Source organism: Engystomops pustulosus, chromosome 6 (assembly GCF_040894005.1).
Source record: "Engystomops pustulosus chromosome 6, aEngPut4.maternal, whole genome shotgun sequence".
Classification (NCBI taxonomy): domain Eukaryota; kingdom Metazoa; phylum Chordata; class Amphibia; order Anura; family Leptodactylidae; genus Engystomops; species Engystomops pustulosus.
In genome coordinates, this window is record NC_092416.1 from 169061550 (window position 1) to 169081542 (window position 19993).

General features: G+C 40.5%; 1 long non-coding RNA gene across 1 annotated transcript in view; it reads left to right on the forward strand.

The window, feature by feature from the left end:
* The window catches only part of LOC140066169 (uncharacterized), a 38987-nt gene extending 21472 nt beyond the window's left edge, over positions 1-17515 (forward strand). Inside the window, exons 3-4 of the long non-coding RNA XR_011848141.1 lie at positions 15268-15376; positions 16858-17515. This is a non-coding gene — a long non-coding RNA (uncharacterized lncRNA). The remainder of the gene's footprint in view (positions 1-15267; positions 15377-16857) is intronic.
* The last annotated feature ends 2478 nt before the right edge of the window (positions 17516-19993 follow it).

The following is a 19993-nucleotide window of genomic DNA, read 5'->3' on the forward strand; positions in this document are numbered from 1 at the left end:
AGACATAAAATGTAGCCAGTTTCCAAAATTTTGCAAATGCAGTATGCCTAGAATCATTCACGAGGAGATGTTTCTCCTTGTGGAGGTCCTGATGGTTGAAGGTCTCCATGGAGACCACTATGACATTTAGTTCTCCTACATAAATAATGAAAAACCTTTAGATGACATCAGAAAGTTTTTTTCCCCTTCAGAAGAACAAATAATATGTAACTTCGCTCTAAAGACAAATATTTATGCAAATTAGCTTTTCAGTGCACCATAGGCGGGGCTAATACCTGCTGCTACCCACATCTCTTCTATCTATGGGGGTTGTCATTCTGTAAAAAGTCGGTTTAGAAAGCGGGAAAACAGGTGCACAGGCAAACACAGCCCCGCCTCTGATGCACAGAAAAGCTAATTTGCATAAATATAAAACCAAAAGGAAACCTGAAGAAAAAAACCTGGGAATAAGGAAAATTATGTATTGAAAGGTTGTAAAGTGCCCTACACAATGTTGTTTATACATGTGGGATATTTTGGGAACTGGTAGTCCATAAATTGGTCCTGTCTGCTATCGTAGTCTTAAAATGGAGCAGTAAAGTGATATGTGATATTTTCCTATAGCTCCAGTGCATAGGTACAAGCCGGGGAAGGGAAAGTCTAGATACACAAGCAAGACGTACGCTGACAGCAAGTAACATTCCTACTCATCTCACATGATCAATCAAAAGCTTAAAACAGCTTACGGAGAGGGCCACCTCCCACCGGTAGACCGCCGTCTCATGGTGAATTACTACACCCCCCCCTCTAAAAAGTGATATAGTTCTGACTCTTTAATCCTCTATTTGCATTTGTGAGTGTTCCAGTGATTAGTATGAGATGTTCCTGACACGCAGACTGCCCATTCCTTGTGACCGGATCGACACAACCGTGTGAAAGAATTGGAAGGGTGACACAGCTTCCAGGAGTGACTTGGGTCATTAGTCAGGCCAAAAAGAAGAAAAGGAGGGGGAAGGCGTTGGGAGGGCAGTTGCTTACAAACAAAAAGGTTTCCTTTAGGAACAGCCAGCGAGCATGGAAGGATTGCCATTCCAGGAGGACATTCCTGCATTCTGGCTGCGCTCCACACCCCGGAAATAAAGTCCCGTTTCCTGTGGCACACTTTACATTTCATTTATAAAAGCTCTGTATCCTCGTCTGTCACATGTGAGTCCAGGACACAGAGTTTTCCGTCAAAGAGCTGTTTTTGTGGATACAATCATATATATACATATATGTGTGTGTGTATATATATATACACTCACCGGCCACTTTATTAGGTACACCTGTCCAACTGCTCGTTAACACTTAATTTCTAATCAGCCAATCACATGGTGGCAACTCAGTGCATTTAGGCATGTAGACATGGTCAAGACAATCTACTGCAGTTCAAACCGAGCATCAGTATGGGGAAGAAAGGTGATTTGAGGCCTTTGAACGTGGCATGGTTGTTGGTGCCAGAAGGGCTGGTCTGAGTATTTCAGAAACTGCTGATCTACTAGGATTTTCACGCACAACCATCTCTCGGGTTTACAGAGAATGGTCCGAAAAAGAAAAAACATCCAGTGAGCGGCAGTTCTGTGGGCGGAAATGCCTTGTTGATGCCAGAGGTCAGAGGAGAATGGGCAGACTGGTTCGAGCTGATAGAAAGGCAACAGTGACTCAAATCGCCACCCGTTACAACCAAGGTAGGCAGAAGAGCATCTCTGAAAGTACAGTACGTCCAACTTTGAGGCAGATGGGCTACAGCAGCAGAAGACCACACCGGATGCCACTCCTTTCAGCTAAGAACAGGAAACTGAGGCTACAATTTGCACAAGTACAGTACGTTAAACTTTGAGGCAGATGGGCTACAGCAGCAGAAGACCACACCGGGTGCCACTCCTCTCAGCTAAGAACAGGAAACTGAGGCTACAATTTGCACAAGCTCATCGAAATTGGACAGTAGAAGATTGGAAAAACGTTGCCTGGTCTGATGAGTCTCGATTTCTGCTGCGACATTCGGATGGTAGGGTCACAATTTGGCGTCAACAACATGAAAGCACGGATCCATCCTGCCTTGTATAAACGGTTCAGGCTGGTGGTGGTGGTGTCATGGTGTGGGGAATATTTTCTTGGCACTCTTTGGGCCCCTTGGTACAACGCCACAGCCTACCTGAGTATTGTTGCTGACCATGTCCATCCCTTTATGACCACAATGTACCCTGTAACATCTGATGGCTACTTTCAGCAGGATAATGCGCCATGTCATAAAGCTGGAATCATCTCAGACTGGTTTCTTGAACATGACAATGAGGTCACTGTACTCAAATGGCCTCCACAGTCACCAGATCTCAATCCAATAGAGCATCTTTGGGATGTGGTGGAACGGGAGATTCGCATCATGGATGTGCAGCCGACAAATCTGCGGCAACTGTGTGATGTCATCATGTCAATATGGACCAAAATCTCTGAGGAATGCTTCCAGCACCTTGTTGTATCTATGCCACGAAGAATTGAGGCAGTTCTGAAGGCAAAAGGGGGTCCAACCCGTTACTAGCATGGTGTACCTAATAAAGTGACCGCTGAGTGTATATACATATATACCGTATCTACTCGTGTAAAAGCCGAGTTTTTCAGCACAAAAAATGTGCTGAAAAACGTCCCCTCGGGACGTATATATACAGTAACATAACTAGACAGGGAGGCTGTATATAATATAACTAGACGCGGAGGCTGTATATAATATAACTAGATGGGGAGGCTGTATATAATATAACTAGACAGGAAGGCTGTATATAATATAACTAGATGGGGAGGCTATATATAATATAACTAGATGGGGAGGCTGTATATAATATAACTAGATGGGGAGGCTGTATATAATATAACTAGACGGGGAGGCTGTATATAATATAACTAGATGGGGAGGCTGTATATAATATAACTAGACAGGAAGGCTGTATATAATATAACTAGATGGGGAGGCTGTATATAATATAACTAGATGGGGAGGCTGTATATAATATAACTAGACAGGAAGGCTGTATATAATATAACTAGACAGGGAGGCTGTATATAATATAACTAGACGGGGAGGCTGTATATAATATAACTAGACAGGAAGGCTGTATATAATATAACTAGACAGGGAGGCTGTATATAATATAACTAGACCGCGAGGCTGTATATAATATAACTAGACCGCGAGGCTGTATATAATATAACTAGATGGGGAGGCTGTATATAATATAACTAGACGGGGAGGCTGTATATAATATAACTAGACAGGAAGGCTGTATATAATATAACTAGACCGGGAGGCTGTATATAATATAACTAGATGGGGAGGCTGTATATAATATAACTAGATGGGGAGGCTGTATATAATATAACTAGATGGGGAGGCTGTATATAATATAACTAGATGGGGAGGCTGTATATAATATAACTAGATGGGGAGGATGTATATAATATAACTAGACAGGGAGGCTGTATATTATATAACTAGATGGGGAGGCTGTATATAATATAACTAGACAGGGAGGCTGTATATTATATAACTAGATGGGGAGGCTGTATATAATATAACTAGACCGGGAGGCTGTATATAATATAACTTGTCCGGGAGGCTGTATATAATATAACTATACAGGGAGGTTGTATTTGATATACCTAGACGGGGAGGCTGTATATAATATAACTAGACCGAGAGGCTGTATATAATATAACTAGATGGGGAGGCTGTATATAATATAACTAGACACGGAGGCTGTATATAAAATAACTAGATGGGGAGGCTGTATATAATATAACTAGATGGGGAGGCTGTATATAATATAACTAGACGTGGAGGCTGTATATAATATAACTAGACCGGGAGGCTGTATATAAAATAACTAGATGGGGAGGCTGTATATAATATAACTAGACGTGGAGGCTGTATATAATATAACTTGTCCGGGAGGCTGTATATAATATAACTATACAGGGAGGTTGTATTTGATATACCTAGACGGGGAGGCTGTATATAATATAACTAGATGGGGAGGCTGTATATAATATAACTAGACCGCGAGGCAGCATATAATATAACTAGACTGGGAGGGTATATACACCATAATATAACTCGATGGGTAGGCTGTATATAATATAACTAGATGGGGAGGCTGTATATAATATAACTAGACGCGGAGGCTGTTTATAATATAACTACATGGGGAGGCTGTATATAATATAACTAGATGTGGAGGCTGTATATAATATAACTAGATGGGGAGGCTGTATATAATATAACTAGACCGGGAGGCTGTATATAATATAACTAGATGGGGAGGCTGTATATAATATAACTAGATGGGGAGGCTGTATATAATATAACTAGATGGGGAGGCTGTATATAATATAACTAGACAGGGGGGCTGTATATAATATAACTATACCGGGAGGCTGTATATAATATAACTAGACCGGGAGGCTGTATATAATATAACTAGATGGGGAGGCTGTATATAATATAACTAGATGGGGAGGCTGTATATAATATAACTAGATGGGGAGGCTGTATATAATATAACTAGACAGGGTGGCTGTATATAATATAACTATACCGGGAGGCTGTATATAATATAACTTGTCCGGGAGGCTGTATATAATATAACTATACAGGGAGGTTGTATTTGATATACCTAGACGGGGAGGCTGTATATAATATAACTAGACCGCGAGGCAGCATATAATATAACTAGACCGGGAGGGTATATACACCATAATATAACTCGATGGGTAGGCTGTATATAATGTAACTAGATGGGGAGGCTGTATATAATATAACTAGACAGGAAGGCTGTATATAATATAACTAGATGGGGAGGCTGTATATAATATAACTAGATGGGGAGGCTGTATATAATATAACTAGACAGGAAGGCTGTATATAATATAACTAGACAGGGAGGCTGTATATAATATAACTAGATGGGGAGGCTGTATATAATATAACTAGACAGGAAGGCTGTATATAATATAACTAGACAGGGAGGCTGTATATAATATAACTAGACCGCGAGGCTGTATATAATATAACTAGATGGGGAGGCTGTATATAATATAACTAGACGGGGAGGCTGTATATAATATAACTAGACCGGGAGGCTGTATATAAAATAACTAGATGGGGAGGCTGTATATAATATAACTAGACGTGGAGGCTGTATATAATATAACTTGTCCGGGAGGCTGTATATAATATAACTATACAGGGAGGTTGTATTTGATATACCTAGACGGGGAGGCTGTATATAATATAACTAGATGGGGAGGCTGTATATAATATAACTAGACCGCGAGGCAGCATATAATATAACTAGACTGGGAGGGTATATACACCATAATATAACTCGATGGGTAGGCTGTATATAATATAACTAGATGGGGAGGCTGTATATAATATAACTAGACGCGGAGGCTGTTTATAATATAACTACATGGGGAGGCTGTATATAATATAACTAGATGTGGAGGCTGTATATAATATAACTAGATGGGGAGGCTGTATATAATATAACTAGACCGGGAGGCTGTATATAATATAACTAGATGGGGAGGCTGTATATAATATAACTAGATGGGGAGGCTGTATATAATATAACTAGATGGGGAGGCTGTATATAATATAACTAGACAGGGGGGCTGTATATAATATAACTATACCGGGAGGCTGTATATAATATAACTAGACCGGGAGGCTGTATATAATATAACTAGATGGGGAGGCTGTATATAATATAACTAGATGGGGAGGCTGTATATAATATAACTAGACAGGGTGGCTGTATATAATATAACTATACCGGGAGGCTGTATATAATATAACTTGTCCGGGAGGCTGTATATAATATAACTATACAGGGAGGTTGTATTTGATATACCTAGACGGGGAGGCTGTATATAATATAACTAGACCGCGAGGCAGCATATAATATAACTAGACCGGGAGGGTATATACACCATAATATAACTCGATGGGTAGGCTGTATATAATATAACTAGATGGGGAGGCTGTATATAATATAACTAGACAGGAAGGCTGTATATAATATAACTAGATGGGGAGGCTGTATATAATATAACTAGATGGGGAGGCTGTATATAATATAACTAGACAGGAAGGCTGTATATAATATAACTAGACAGGGAGGCTGTATATAATATAACTAGATGGGGAGGCTGTATATAATATAACTAGACAGGAAGGCTGTATATAATATAACTAGACAGGGAGGCTGTATATAATATAACTAGACCGCGAGGCTGTATATATTATAACTAGATGGGGAGGCTGTATATAATATAACTAGACGGGGAGGCTGTATATAATATAACTAGACAGGAAGGCTGTATATAATATAACTAGATGGGGAGGCTGTATATAATATAACTAGATGGGGAGGCTGTATATTATATAACTAGATGGGGAGGCTGTATATAATATAACTAGACAGGGAGGCTGTATATTATATAACTAGATGGGGAGGCTGTATATAATATAACTAGACCGGGAGGCTGTATATAATATAACTTGTCCGGGAGGCTGTATATAATATAACTATACAGGGAGGTTGTATTTGATATACCTAGACGGGGAGGCTGTATATAATATAACTAGACCGAGAGGCTGTATATAATATAACTAGACGCGGAGGCTGTATATAAAATAACTAGATGGGGAGGCTGTATATAATATAACTAGATGGGGAGGCTGTATATAATATAACTAGATGGGGAGGCTGTATATAATATAACTAGACCGGGAGGCTGTATATAATATAACTTGTCCGGGAGGCTGTAAATAATATAACTAGACAGGGAGGCTGTATATTATATAACTAGATGGGGAGGCTGTATATAATATAACTAGACCGGGAGGCTGTATATGATATAACTTGTCCGGGAGGCTGTATATAATATAACTATACAGGGAGGTTGTATTTGATATACCTAGACGGGGAGGCTGTATATAATATAACTAGACCGAGAGGCTGTATATAATATAACTAGACGCGGAGGCTGCATATAAAATAACTAGATGGGGAGGCTGTATATAATATAACTAGACGGGGAGGCTGTATATAATATAACTAGACCGCGAGGCAGTATATAATATAACTAGACTGGGAGGGTATATACACCATAATATAACTCGATGGGTAGGCTGTATATAATATAACTAGATGGGGAGGCTGTATATAATATAACTAGACGCGGAGGCTGTATATAATATAACTAGACGCGGAGGCTGTATATAATATAACTACATGGGGAGGCTGTATATAATATAACTAGATGTGGAGGCTGTATATAATATAACTAGATGGGGAGGCTGTATATAATATAACTAGACCGGGAGGCTGTATATAATATAACTAGATGGGGAGGCTGTATATAATATAACTAGATGGGGAGGCTGTATATAATATAACTAGACCAGGAGGCTGTATATAATATAACTAGACCAGGAGGCTGTATATAATATAACTAGACCGGGAGGCTGTATATAATATAACTAGACCGGGAGGCTGTATATAATATAACTAGACCGGGAGGCTGTATATAATATAACTAGACGCGGAGGCTGTATATAATATAACTAGATGGGGAGGCTGTATATAATATAACTAGAAGGGGAGGCTGTATATAATATAACTAGATGGGGAGGCTGTATATAATATAACTAGATGGGGAGGCTGTATATAATATAACTAGACAGGGGGGCTGTATATAATATAACTATACCGGGAGGCTGTATATAATATAACTAGACCGGGAGGCTGTATATAATATAACTTGTCCGGGAGGCTGTATATAATATAACTATACAGGGAGGTTGTATTTGATATACCTAGACGGGGAGGCTGTATATAATATAACTAGACCGCAAGGCAGCATATAATATAACTAGACCGGGAGGGTATATACACCATAATATAACTCGATGGGTAGGCTGTATATAAAAATAACTAGATGGGGAGGCTGTATATAATATAACTAGACCGGGAGGCTGTATATAATATAACTAGATGGGGAGGCTGTATATAATATAACTAGATGGGGAGGCTGTATATAATATAACTAGACAGGGGGGCTGTATATAATATAACTAGACCGGGAGGCTGTATATAATATAACTAGACCGGGAGGCTGTATATAATATAACTAGATGTGGAGGCTGTATATAATATAACTAGATGTGGAGGCTGTATATAATATAACTAGACCGGGAGGCTGTATATAATATAACTAGACCGGGAGGCTGTATATAATATAACTAGATGGGGAGGCTGTATATAATATAACTAGATGGGGAGGCTGTATATAATATAACTAGACAGGGGGGCTGTATATAATATAACTAGACCGGGAGGCTGTATATAATATAACTTGTCCGGGAGGTTGTATATGATATACCTAGACGGGGAGGCTGTATATAATATAACTAGACTGGGAGGGTATATATACAGTAACATAACTAGACAGGGAGGCTGTATATTATATAACTAGATGGGGAGGCTGTATATTATATAACTAGACGGCAGACTGCATATAATATGACTAGACCGCGAGGGTATATATACCATAATATAACTAGACGGGGAGGCTGTATATAATATAACTAGACGGGGAGGCTGTATATAATATAACTAGATGGGGAGGCTGTATATGATATAAGTAGACCGGGAGGCTGTATATAATATAACTAGATGGGGAGGCTGTATATAATATAACTAGACCGGGAGGCTGTATATAATATAACTAGATGGGGAGGCTGTATATAATATAACTAGATGGGAGGCTGTATATAATATAACTAGACCGGGAGGCTGTATATAATATAACTAGATGGGGAGGCTGTATATAATATAACTAGATGGGGAGGCTGTATATAATATAACTAGACGGGGAGGCTGTATATAATATAACTAGATGGGGAGGCTGTATATAATATAACTAGACGGGGAGGCTGTATATAATATAACTAGATGGGGAGGCTGTATATAATATAACTAGACGCGGAGGCTGTATATAATATAACTAGACGCGGAGGATGTATATAATATAACTACATGGGGAGGCTGTATATAATATAACTAGATGGGGAGGCTGTATATAATATAACTAGATGGGGAGGCTGTATATAATATAACTAGACGGGGAGGCTGTATATAATATAACTAGATGGGGAGGCTGTATATAATATAACTAGACAGGAAGGCTGTATATAATATAACTAGATGGGGAGGCTGTATATAATATAACTAGACAGGGAGGCTGTATATAATATAACTAGACAGGGAGGCTGTATATAATATAACTAGACCGCGAGGCTGTATATAATATAAATAGACGGGGAGGCTGTATATAATATAAATAGACGGGGAGGCTGTATATTATATAACTAGATGGGGAGGCTTTATATAATATAACTAGATGGGGAGGCTTTATATAATATAACTACATGGGGAGGCTGTATATAATATAACTAGATGGGGAGGCTGTATATAATATAACTAGATGGGGAGGCTGTATATAATATAACTAGACAGGGAGGCTGTATATTATATAACTAGACGGGGAGGCTGTATATAATATAACTAGAACGGGAGGCTGTATATAATATAACTAGACGTGGAGGCTGTATATAATATAACTAGATGGGGAGGCTGTATATAATATAACTAGACGCGGAGGCTGTATATAATATAACTAGATGGGGAGGCTGTATATAATATAACTAGACGCGGAGGCTGTATATAATATAACTAGATGGGAAGGCTGTATATAATATAACTAGACGTGTAGGCTGTATATAATATAACTATACCGGGAGGCTGTATATAATATAACTAGACAGGGAGGCTGTATATAATATAACTTGTCCGGGAGGCTGTATATAATATAACTATACAGGGAGGTTGTATTTTATATACATAGACGGGGAGGCTGTATATAATATAACTAGCCCGCGAGGCAGCATATAATATAACTAGACCGGGAGGGTATATACACCATAATATAACTAGATGGGGAGGCTGTATATAATATAACTAGATGGGGAGGCTGTATATAATATAACTAGACCGGGAGGCTGTATATAATATAACTAGATGGGGAGGCTGTATATAATATAACTAGACCAGGAGGGTATATACACCATAATATAACTAGATGGGGAGGCTGTATATAATATAACTAGACCGGGAGGCTGTATATAATATAACTAGACGCGGAGGCTGTATATAATATAACTAGATGGGGAGGCTGTATATAATATAACTAGACGTGGAGGCTGTATATAATATAACTAGACGTGGAGGCTGTATATAATATAACTAGATGGGGAGGCTGTATATAATATAACTAGACGTGGAGGCTGTATATAATATAACTATACCGGGAGGCTGTATATAATATAACTAGACCGGGAGGCTGTATATAATATAACTATACAGGGAGGTTGTATATAATATAACTAGATGGGGAGGCTGTATATAATATAACTAGATGGGGAGGCTGTATATAATATAACTAGATGGGGAGGCTGTATATAATATAACTAGATGGGGAGGCTGTATATAATATAACTAGACAGGGGGGCTGTATATAATATAACTAGACCGGGAGGTTGTATATGATATACCTAGACGGGGAGGCTGTATATAATATGACAAGGCCGGGAGGCTGTAAATGATATAACTAGATCGGGAGGGTATATATACAGTAACATAACTAGACAGGGAGGCTGTATATTATATAACTAGATGGGGAGGCTGTATATAATATAACTAGACGGCAGACTGCATATAATATGACTAGACCGCGAGGGTATATATACCATAATATAACTAGACCGGGAGGCTGTATATAATATAACTAGACAGGAAGGCTGTATATAATATAACTAGACCGGGAGGCTGTATATAATATAACTAGATGGGGAGGCTGTATATAATATAACTAGACCGGGAGGCTGTATATTATATAACTAGACGCGGAGGCTGTATACTGTATAATATAACTAGATGGGGAGGCTGTATATAATATAACTAGACGCGGAGGCTGTATATGATATAACTAGGCCGGGAGGCTGTATATAATATAACTAGATGGGGAGGCTGTATATAATATAACTAGATGGGGAGGCTGTATATAATATAACTAGATGGGGAGGCTGTATATAATATAACTAGACGCGGAGGCTGTATATAATATAACTAGATGGGGAGGCTGTATATAATATAACTAGACGCGGAGGCTGTATATGATATAACTAGACCGGGAGGCTGTATATAATATAACTAGATGGGGAGGCTGTATATAATATAACTAGATGGGGAGGCTATATATAATATAACTAGATGGGGAGGCTGTATATAATATAACTAGACGCGGAGGCTGTATATAATATAACTAGATGGGGAGGCTGTATATAATATAACTAGACGCGGAGGCTGTATATAATATAACTAGACCGGGAGGCTGTATATAATATAACTAGATGGGGAGGCTGTATATAATATAACTAGACGGGGAGGCTGTATATGATATAACTAGACCGGGAGGCTGTATATAATATAACTAGACGCGGGGGCTGTATATAATATAACTAGATGGGGAGGCTGTATATAATATAACTAGATGGGGAGGCTGTATATGATATAACTAGACCGGGAGGCTGTATATAATATAACTAGACGCGGAGGCTGTATATAATATAACTAGATGGGGAGGCTGTATATAATATAACTAGACGCGGAGGCTGTATATGATATAACTAGACCGGGAGGCTGTATATAATATAACTAGATGGGGAGGCTGTATATAATATAACTAGACGGGGAGGCTGTATATAATATAACTAGACCGGGAGGCTGTATATAATATAACTAGACCGGGAGGCTGTATATAATATAACTAGATGGGGAGGCTGTATATAATATAACTAGATGGGGAGGCTGTATATAATATAACTAGACGCGGAGGCTGTATATAATATAACTAGATGGGGAGGCTGTATATAATATAACTAGATGGGGAGGCTGTATATAATATAACTAGATGGGGAGGCTGTATATAAAATAACTAGACCGGGAGGCTGTATATAATATAACTAGATGGGGAGGCTGTATATAATATAACTAGACGCGGAGGCTGTATATAATATAACTAGATGGGGAGGCTGTATATAATATAACTAGATGGGGAGGCTGTATATAATATAACTAGATGGGGAGGCTGTATATAATATAACTAGTTTGAGAGGCTGTATATAATATAACTAGATGGGGAGGCTGTATATAATATAACTAGGTGGGGAGGCTGTATATAATATAACTTGACCGGGAGGCTGTATATAATATAACTAGATGGGGAGGCTGTATATAATATAACTAGATGGGGAGGCTGTATATAATATAACTAGATGGGGAGGCTGTATATAATATAACTAGACCGGGAGGCTGTATATAATATAACTAGATGGGGAGGCTGTATATAATATAACTAGTTTGAGAGGCTGTATATAATATAACTAGACAGGGAGGCTGTATATAATATAACTAGATGGGGAGGCTGTATATAATATAACTAGACGCGGAGGCTGTATATAATATAACTAGATGGGGAGGCTGTATATAATATAACTAGATGGGGAGGCTGTATATAATATAACTAGGTGGGGAGGCTGTATATAATATAACTTGACCGGGAGGCTGTATATAATATAACTAGATGGGGAGGCTGTATATAATATTACTAGATGGGGAGGCTGTATATAATATAACTAGATGGGGAGGCTGTATATAATATAACTAGACCGGGAGGCTGTATATAATATAACTAGATGGGGAGGCTGTATATAATATAACTAGTTTGAGAGGCTGTATATAATATAACTAGACCGGGAGGCTGTATATAATATAACTAGATGGGGAGGCTGTATATAATATAACTAGTTTGAGAGGCTGTATATAATATAACTAGACAGGGAGGCTGTATATAATATAACTAGATGGGGAGGCTGTATATAATATAACTAGACGCGGAGGCTGTATATAATATAACTAGATGGGGAGGCTGTATATAATATAACTAGATGGGGAGGCTGTATATAATATAACTAGGTGGGGAGGCTGTATATAATATAACTTGACCGGGAGGCTGTATATAATATAACTAGATGGGGAGGCTGTATATAATATTACTAGATGGGGAGGCTGTATATAATATAACTAGATGGGGAGGCTGTATATAATATAACTAGACCGGGAGGCTGTATATAATATAACTAGATGGGGAGGCTGTATATAATATAACTAGTTTGAGAGGCTGTATATAATATAACTAGACAGGGAGGCTGTATATAATATAACTAGATGGGGAGGCTGTATATAATATAACTAGATGGGGAGGCTGTATATAATATAACTAGACCGGGAGGCTGTATATAATATAACTAGATGGGGAGGCTGTATATAATATAACTAGATGGGGAGGCTGTATATAATATAACTAGATGGGGAGGCTGTATATAATATAACTAGATGGGGAGGCTGTATATAATATAACTAGACCGGGAGGCTGTATATAATATAACTACATGGGGAGGCTGTATATAATATAACTAGATGGGGAGGCTGTATTTAATGTAATGGGGGAGGTACCGCATGTAATTTCTGGGAGAAGGATTTTAATAAAATGATGTGGAGCTGTATATATTTAAATTGATGGGGGGGGGGTATCTGTATATAAAGGATTGTATATAATTAAACTTGTATGAGGCCAGATTTTAATTAAACTATGGGAGCAACATATCATTTAATTGGGAGAGAGGGGCTTTTTTATATACCGGTATTTAACCCCTTCCCGCCGCAGCCTTTTTTCGTTTTTGCGTTTTCATTTTTCACTCCCCACATTCAAAAATCTGTAACTTTTTTATTTTTCCATGTACAGAGCTGTGTGACGGCTTATTTTCTGCGTAAGAAATTATACTTCAAAATGGTGGTATTTATTATTCCATGCCAAGCAATTTTTTGAAAAGAGGGGGGGAAAAATTCTTTATTCTTTGGGTCGGTACCAAATTTGTATAGGTTTTATAATGTTTTCATACATTTAAAAAATTTAAAACCTCCTGTACAAAATTTTATTGGGGGATTTTGCCATCTTCTGGTGCTAATAACTTTTTCATACTTTGGTGTATGGAGCTGGGGATGGTGTTGTTTTTTGCGGATTTTGATGACGTTTACAATGTTATCAGTTTTAGGACTGTATGATCTTTTGATCACTTTTTATAGAATTTTTAATATTTTTTTAAATAGCAAAAAAGTGCCATTTTCGACTTTGGGCGCGATTTTCCGTTACGGGGTTAAACGCAGTGAAAAAACGTTATAATTTTTTGATAGATCGGGCATTTTCGGACGCGGCGATACCTAATGTGTTTATGATTTTTGCTGTTTATTTATATTTATATCAGTTCTAGGGAAAGGGGGGTGATTATAATTTTTAGGTTTTTTTATTATAATTTTTTTTTTTTTACTTTTTTTTTTTTTTTTTTTTACTATTTTTCAGACTCCCTAGGGTACTTTAACCCTTGGGTGTCTGTACGATCCTATCATATACTGCCATACTACAGTATGGCAGTATATGGGGATTTTAGCACATTGATAGCACATTGTAATGAATGGGTTAACACGAAGTTGCTTCGGGTCTTCGTGAGACCCGAGGCTACCATGGCGACGGATCGCCACTCCCCGATGACGTCACGGTGAGCGTCGATTCTCAGAAAGATGCCGGCGGCAATCGGCAGTAAAACACCCGCGATCGAAGCCGGCAATATGCAGCAATGACTTACCGGCTATGAAGAGGGCTCGGCCCGCGAGCCCTCTTCATGTACCGGGACCCGACATGTGACCTGACATGTGACGTCACATGTCGGGAAGGGGTTAAAATTAGGAGGATGCTGTGTATGATATATATATATATATATATATATATATATATATATTAATTAAGGGGAGAGTAATCAGTTTAGGGGGGTCCAGTATATATAATAAATGGGGGTGCGTAGTATATATTATAATACATTAGTATGGGCCACAATGTGGATGTTTTGTATGTGGGTGGGTTGTGTTGTGACTGTGGTATATATGATTTAGGAGCACAGTGTTGTTTAGTTGACTTTATGCATTAAGTGACTGTGGTATTTTATGTGCACAGTGTGGAGATGTGGCGGGAGATGAAGGCATCTGACAGGAATTTCAACAGTCGTGCCTGGAGAAGTCGTACTGAAGTCCTCTACCTGAAGGAGCAGATTGTCACCTGTAAGGTACTAGTTGCCACCTCTACCTCACTGACTGTACTTCTAGCAAGTCTGCCTTCTGTATGCGAGCTGGTCTGTGGGATGTTATAAACGTTTAGTAATGCTGTCAACCAGGCGTGTTTCTAAGAGGGTCAGGGCCGCATTGGAAACTGCATAGGAAACTTCTAATCTGCTCAGCTCCTCCTGCTCTATAACATGTTGCCTGCAGGTAGGACACTATGTACAAACTGCTTAGCTCCTCCTGTTCTATAACATGCTGCCTGCAGATAGGACACTATGTACAATCTGCTCAGCTCCTCCTGCTCTATAACATGCTGCCTGCAGATAGGACACTATGTACAATCTGCTCAGCTCCTCCTGCTCTATAACATGCTGCATGCAGATAAGACACTATGTACAATCTGCTCAGCTCCTCCTGCTCTATAACATGCTGCCTGCAGATAGGACACTGTATACAATCTGCTCAGCTCGTCCTGCTCTATAACATGCTGCCTGCAGATAGGACACTATGTACAATCTACTCAGCTCCTCATGCTCTATAACATGCAGCCTGCAGATACGACACTTTGTACAATCTGCTCAGCTCCACCTGCTCTATAACATGCTGTCTGCAGATAGGACACTATGTACAATCTGCTCAGCTCCTCCTGCTCTATAACATGCTGCCTGCAGATAGGACACTATGTACAATCTGCTCAGCTCCTCCTGCTCTATAACATGCTGCCTGCAGATAGGGCACTATGTACAATCTGCTCAGCTCATCCTGCTCTATAACATGCTGCCTGCAGATAGGACACTATGTACAATCTACTCAGCTCCTTCTGCTCTATAACATGCTGCATGCAGATAAGACACTATGTACAATCTGCTCAGCTCCTCCTGCTCTATAACATGCTGCCTGCAGATAAGACACTATGTACAATCTGCTCAGCTCCTCCTGCTCTATAACATGCTGCCTGCAGATAGGACACTATGTACAATCTACTCAGCTCCTCCTGCTCTATAGCATGCTGCCTGTAGATAGGACACTATGTACAATCTGCTCAGCTCCTCCTGCTCTATAACATGGTGCCTGCAGATAGGACACTATGTACAATCTGCTCAGCTCCTCCTGCTCTATAGCATGCTGCCTGCAGATAGGACACTATGTACAATCTGCTCAGCTCCTCCTGCTCTATAACATGCTGCCTGTAGATAGGACACTATGTACAATCTGCTCAGCTCCTCCTGCTCTATAGCATGCTGCCTGTAGATAGGACACTATGTACAATCTGCTCAGCTCCTCCTGCTCTATAACACGCTGCCTGCAGATAGGACACTATGTACAATCTGCTCAGCTCCTCCTGCTCTATAACATGCTGCCTGCAGATAGGACACTATGTACAATCTGCTCAGCTTCTCTAGCTCTATAGCATGCATTCTCTTTTCACCTTGTCTTAGCAAATTAAAAAACCAAACATTTTAACCATTCTTCCTATTTTCTACAGTAAATCTGCTCGGGATGCGGTGTAATATGATAGTCTCCTCAGTCTGTAGAAGCTTCAGCGCAGGGAGACTTGATGTCAGCAGCTGCAAAACAGGTTGAGGTTTATGGGTCGATTCTCGGCTTCCCATCCGTCCAGGATTTTGCGGTGCGTTCGGATGAGGGTTGTTGTAATCCTCCTGCCTCCCACCCATCCATGTCTGAGGGGTCATCCAGTGATCAGCTGTGACGAGACGTATTCATGCGCAGGAATGGGAGGGTCAGGGCTATTGACATACACCAGTATCCTGCTGCCTATTATTTCCTGGACTTCCTGGCAGCCCCCCAAGACCCTCGTGTGACAGGTGGATGGAGTTCACAAGGAAATAATGTCATGGATGAGTTTTCCAGGAAAGTCTCTAACTATAATCACACATCGGAGGTTTAGAACTCACCAAGAATTTGTAATACAGGTGTTTAATCACTATACAGGAGAGGAAATGGCGCGGCCGCGGGATACACGTAGACTTTTTTTCTAGGAATTCTACTGTATTTTAACTAGTTGCAGTCCACGAGATTCACGGCTTCACAATTGTGGTCTTTGCTTATGAGGGTCCAAACAGCTGAGCATTGTGGGAGTAGGTTTGTGGCCCACCAGGCAATGCAAAAACCAATAGCTGAGGAGCGGGAAATTTATGGGATGCAACTTCAACCAATAGCTACAGAGCACAAGTGTTTTTAAGGAAATATATCATTGGGAATTTACTTACTGTAGTATTTCCCGATGTAGATTCCCGCTTCCTGCCCGATCTCCATCACTCAATGCTCTGCAGCTATTGGCTGAGGCTGCACCACACAGACTTCCTGCTCTGATGCCATTGGCTGAAGTTGCAACACACAAACTTCCTGCTCTGCAGCTATTGGCTGAGGTTGTACAACACAGACTTCCTGCTCTGCAGCTATTAGCTGAGGTTGTACAACACAGACTTCCTGCTCTGCAGCTATTTGCTGAGGTTGTACAACACAGACTTCCTGCTCTGCGGCTATTGGCTGAGGTTGTACAACACAGACTTCCTGCTCTGCGGCTATTGGCTGAGGTTGTACAACACAGACTTCCTGCTCTGCGGCTATTGGCTGAGGTTGTACAACACAGACTTCCTGCTCTGCGGCTATTGGCTGAGGTTGTACAACACAGACTTCCTGCTCTGCGGCTATTGGCTGAGGTTGTACAACACAGACTTCCTGCTCTGCGGCTATTGGCTGAGGTTGCAACACACAAACTTCCTGCTCTGCAGCTATTGGCTGAGGCTGCACCACACAAACTTTCTGCTCTGCAGCTATTGGCTTATGTTTCATCACAGAGAATTTCTGTTCTCACGTCATTGGCTTAAGTTGCAAGGCACAAACTTCCTGCTCTGCAACTATTGGCTGAGGTTACAGCACACAGACTTTGTACTCTGCAGCTATTGGCTGATGTTTCACCACACAGACTTCCTGCTCTGCAGCAATTGGCTTAAGGGGAAATCTACCATTCGAAATCTACAATCTGAAGGAGCTTCCGATGTAAATTCCCCCTTCCTGCCCCATTCCCAAACCGATTATACCTAACTCTAGTATGCAGCCTTTTCTAAAATAAAGTTTTTTTCTTCATTATGTGAATTAATTGTAGGGACTACTAGAGTATGTGGAGTGGGAGTGGCCTCAGAGAGCTTTGGGGGCAAAGGTGACTCTACGTCCCCAGTAGCCCCTAAACAAAAAAAGTCTAGTGGGTAGACAGATCTGTAAGAGCTACTGGGGGTAGGGAGTAGTCTTCAACCCCAAAGCTCTCTGAGGCCACTCCACATCCTCTTGTAGCTCTCTGAGACGACTCCAAGCCCCCAGTAGCCCCTGCAATTAATTTGGATGAAGAAGAAATAAAGTTTGTTTTAGCAAAAACTGCATACTAGAATTAGGTAAAATCGGTTTGCGAAGGGGCAGGGAGCGGGAATCTACATCAGAAGCTACTTCCGAAAGTAGATTCCCGATGGTAGATTTCCCTTAAGCCAGTAGCTGCAGAGCAGGAAGTTTGTGTGATGCAACTTCAGCCAATGGCGTCAGAGGAGGAAGTCTGCGTGATGCAACCTCAGCCAATGGCGTCAGAGCAGGAAGTCTGTGTGTTGCTACATCAGCCAATAGCTGCAGAGCAGGAAGTCTGCGTGATGCAACTTCAGCCAATGGCGTCAGAGGAGGAAGTCTGCGTGATGCAACCTCAGCCAATGGCGTCAGAGCAGGAAGTCTGTGTGGTGCAACCTCAGCCAATGGCGTCAGAGCAGGAAGTCTGTGTGGTGCTACATCAGCCAATAGCTGCAGAGCAGGAAGTCTGTGTGATGTAACCTCAGCCAATAGCTGCAGAGCACTGAGTGATGTCATAGAGGCGGGCAGTAGGGGGATAAAGCACCAAAAAAGATACAATGAATTACAACACAAATAAAATCCTATGTGACGTGTCACCACTCATTCTTTACCCCCAGAAGCCAAGCCCCACCATCTCCTCCCAGGCACGGGATTGCTTAGTAGAAAGGCCCATGAACGTTCTAGATCAAGTTCTACCCTGGGATTATGGTCACTCTTGGCTGAGAACTATTGTGAGGCTTCCTTTGGGAAGTCATTCTCTAACATTCCTCATTTTGGGAGACATTCGGGTCATGAAGCTCTTCCATGTACTCACAGAGGCTTCGATCTAGTCCATATGCACACTAGCCCCAAGTTCCTGAATCTGGATTTTGAGCTTATTATACTAGACCCGCATCCAACCACCAGCTACCACGGCAGATAGGACCACTACCTGTTACTGTTCCTGGATTTTAGTCTTGAAATAAAGATACTGTAAGTTGTGATGTTCTACATCTTGTCTCTATGTGTGATCCCTGACTGCTGCTAACATCATGGGCCCCCCTCTTTCATCTACCTAGGGATCCCTACCACACACATACACCGGGAGTGCCCCAGGGGGGGGAAGCTTCCATCTTCTTGCTGCCAACACCAGCTACTCAGGTACCTGGGGAATCCAGCTGCCTCCAATCCATTAGATCAGGACTTTGCAAATACCAGTGATTTCTAATATCAGGAGAAGTAATTCACATTTCATGTCTGATTCTCCGGTCATAGGGCAGTTTTGTGAT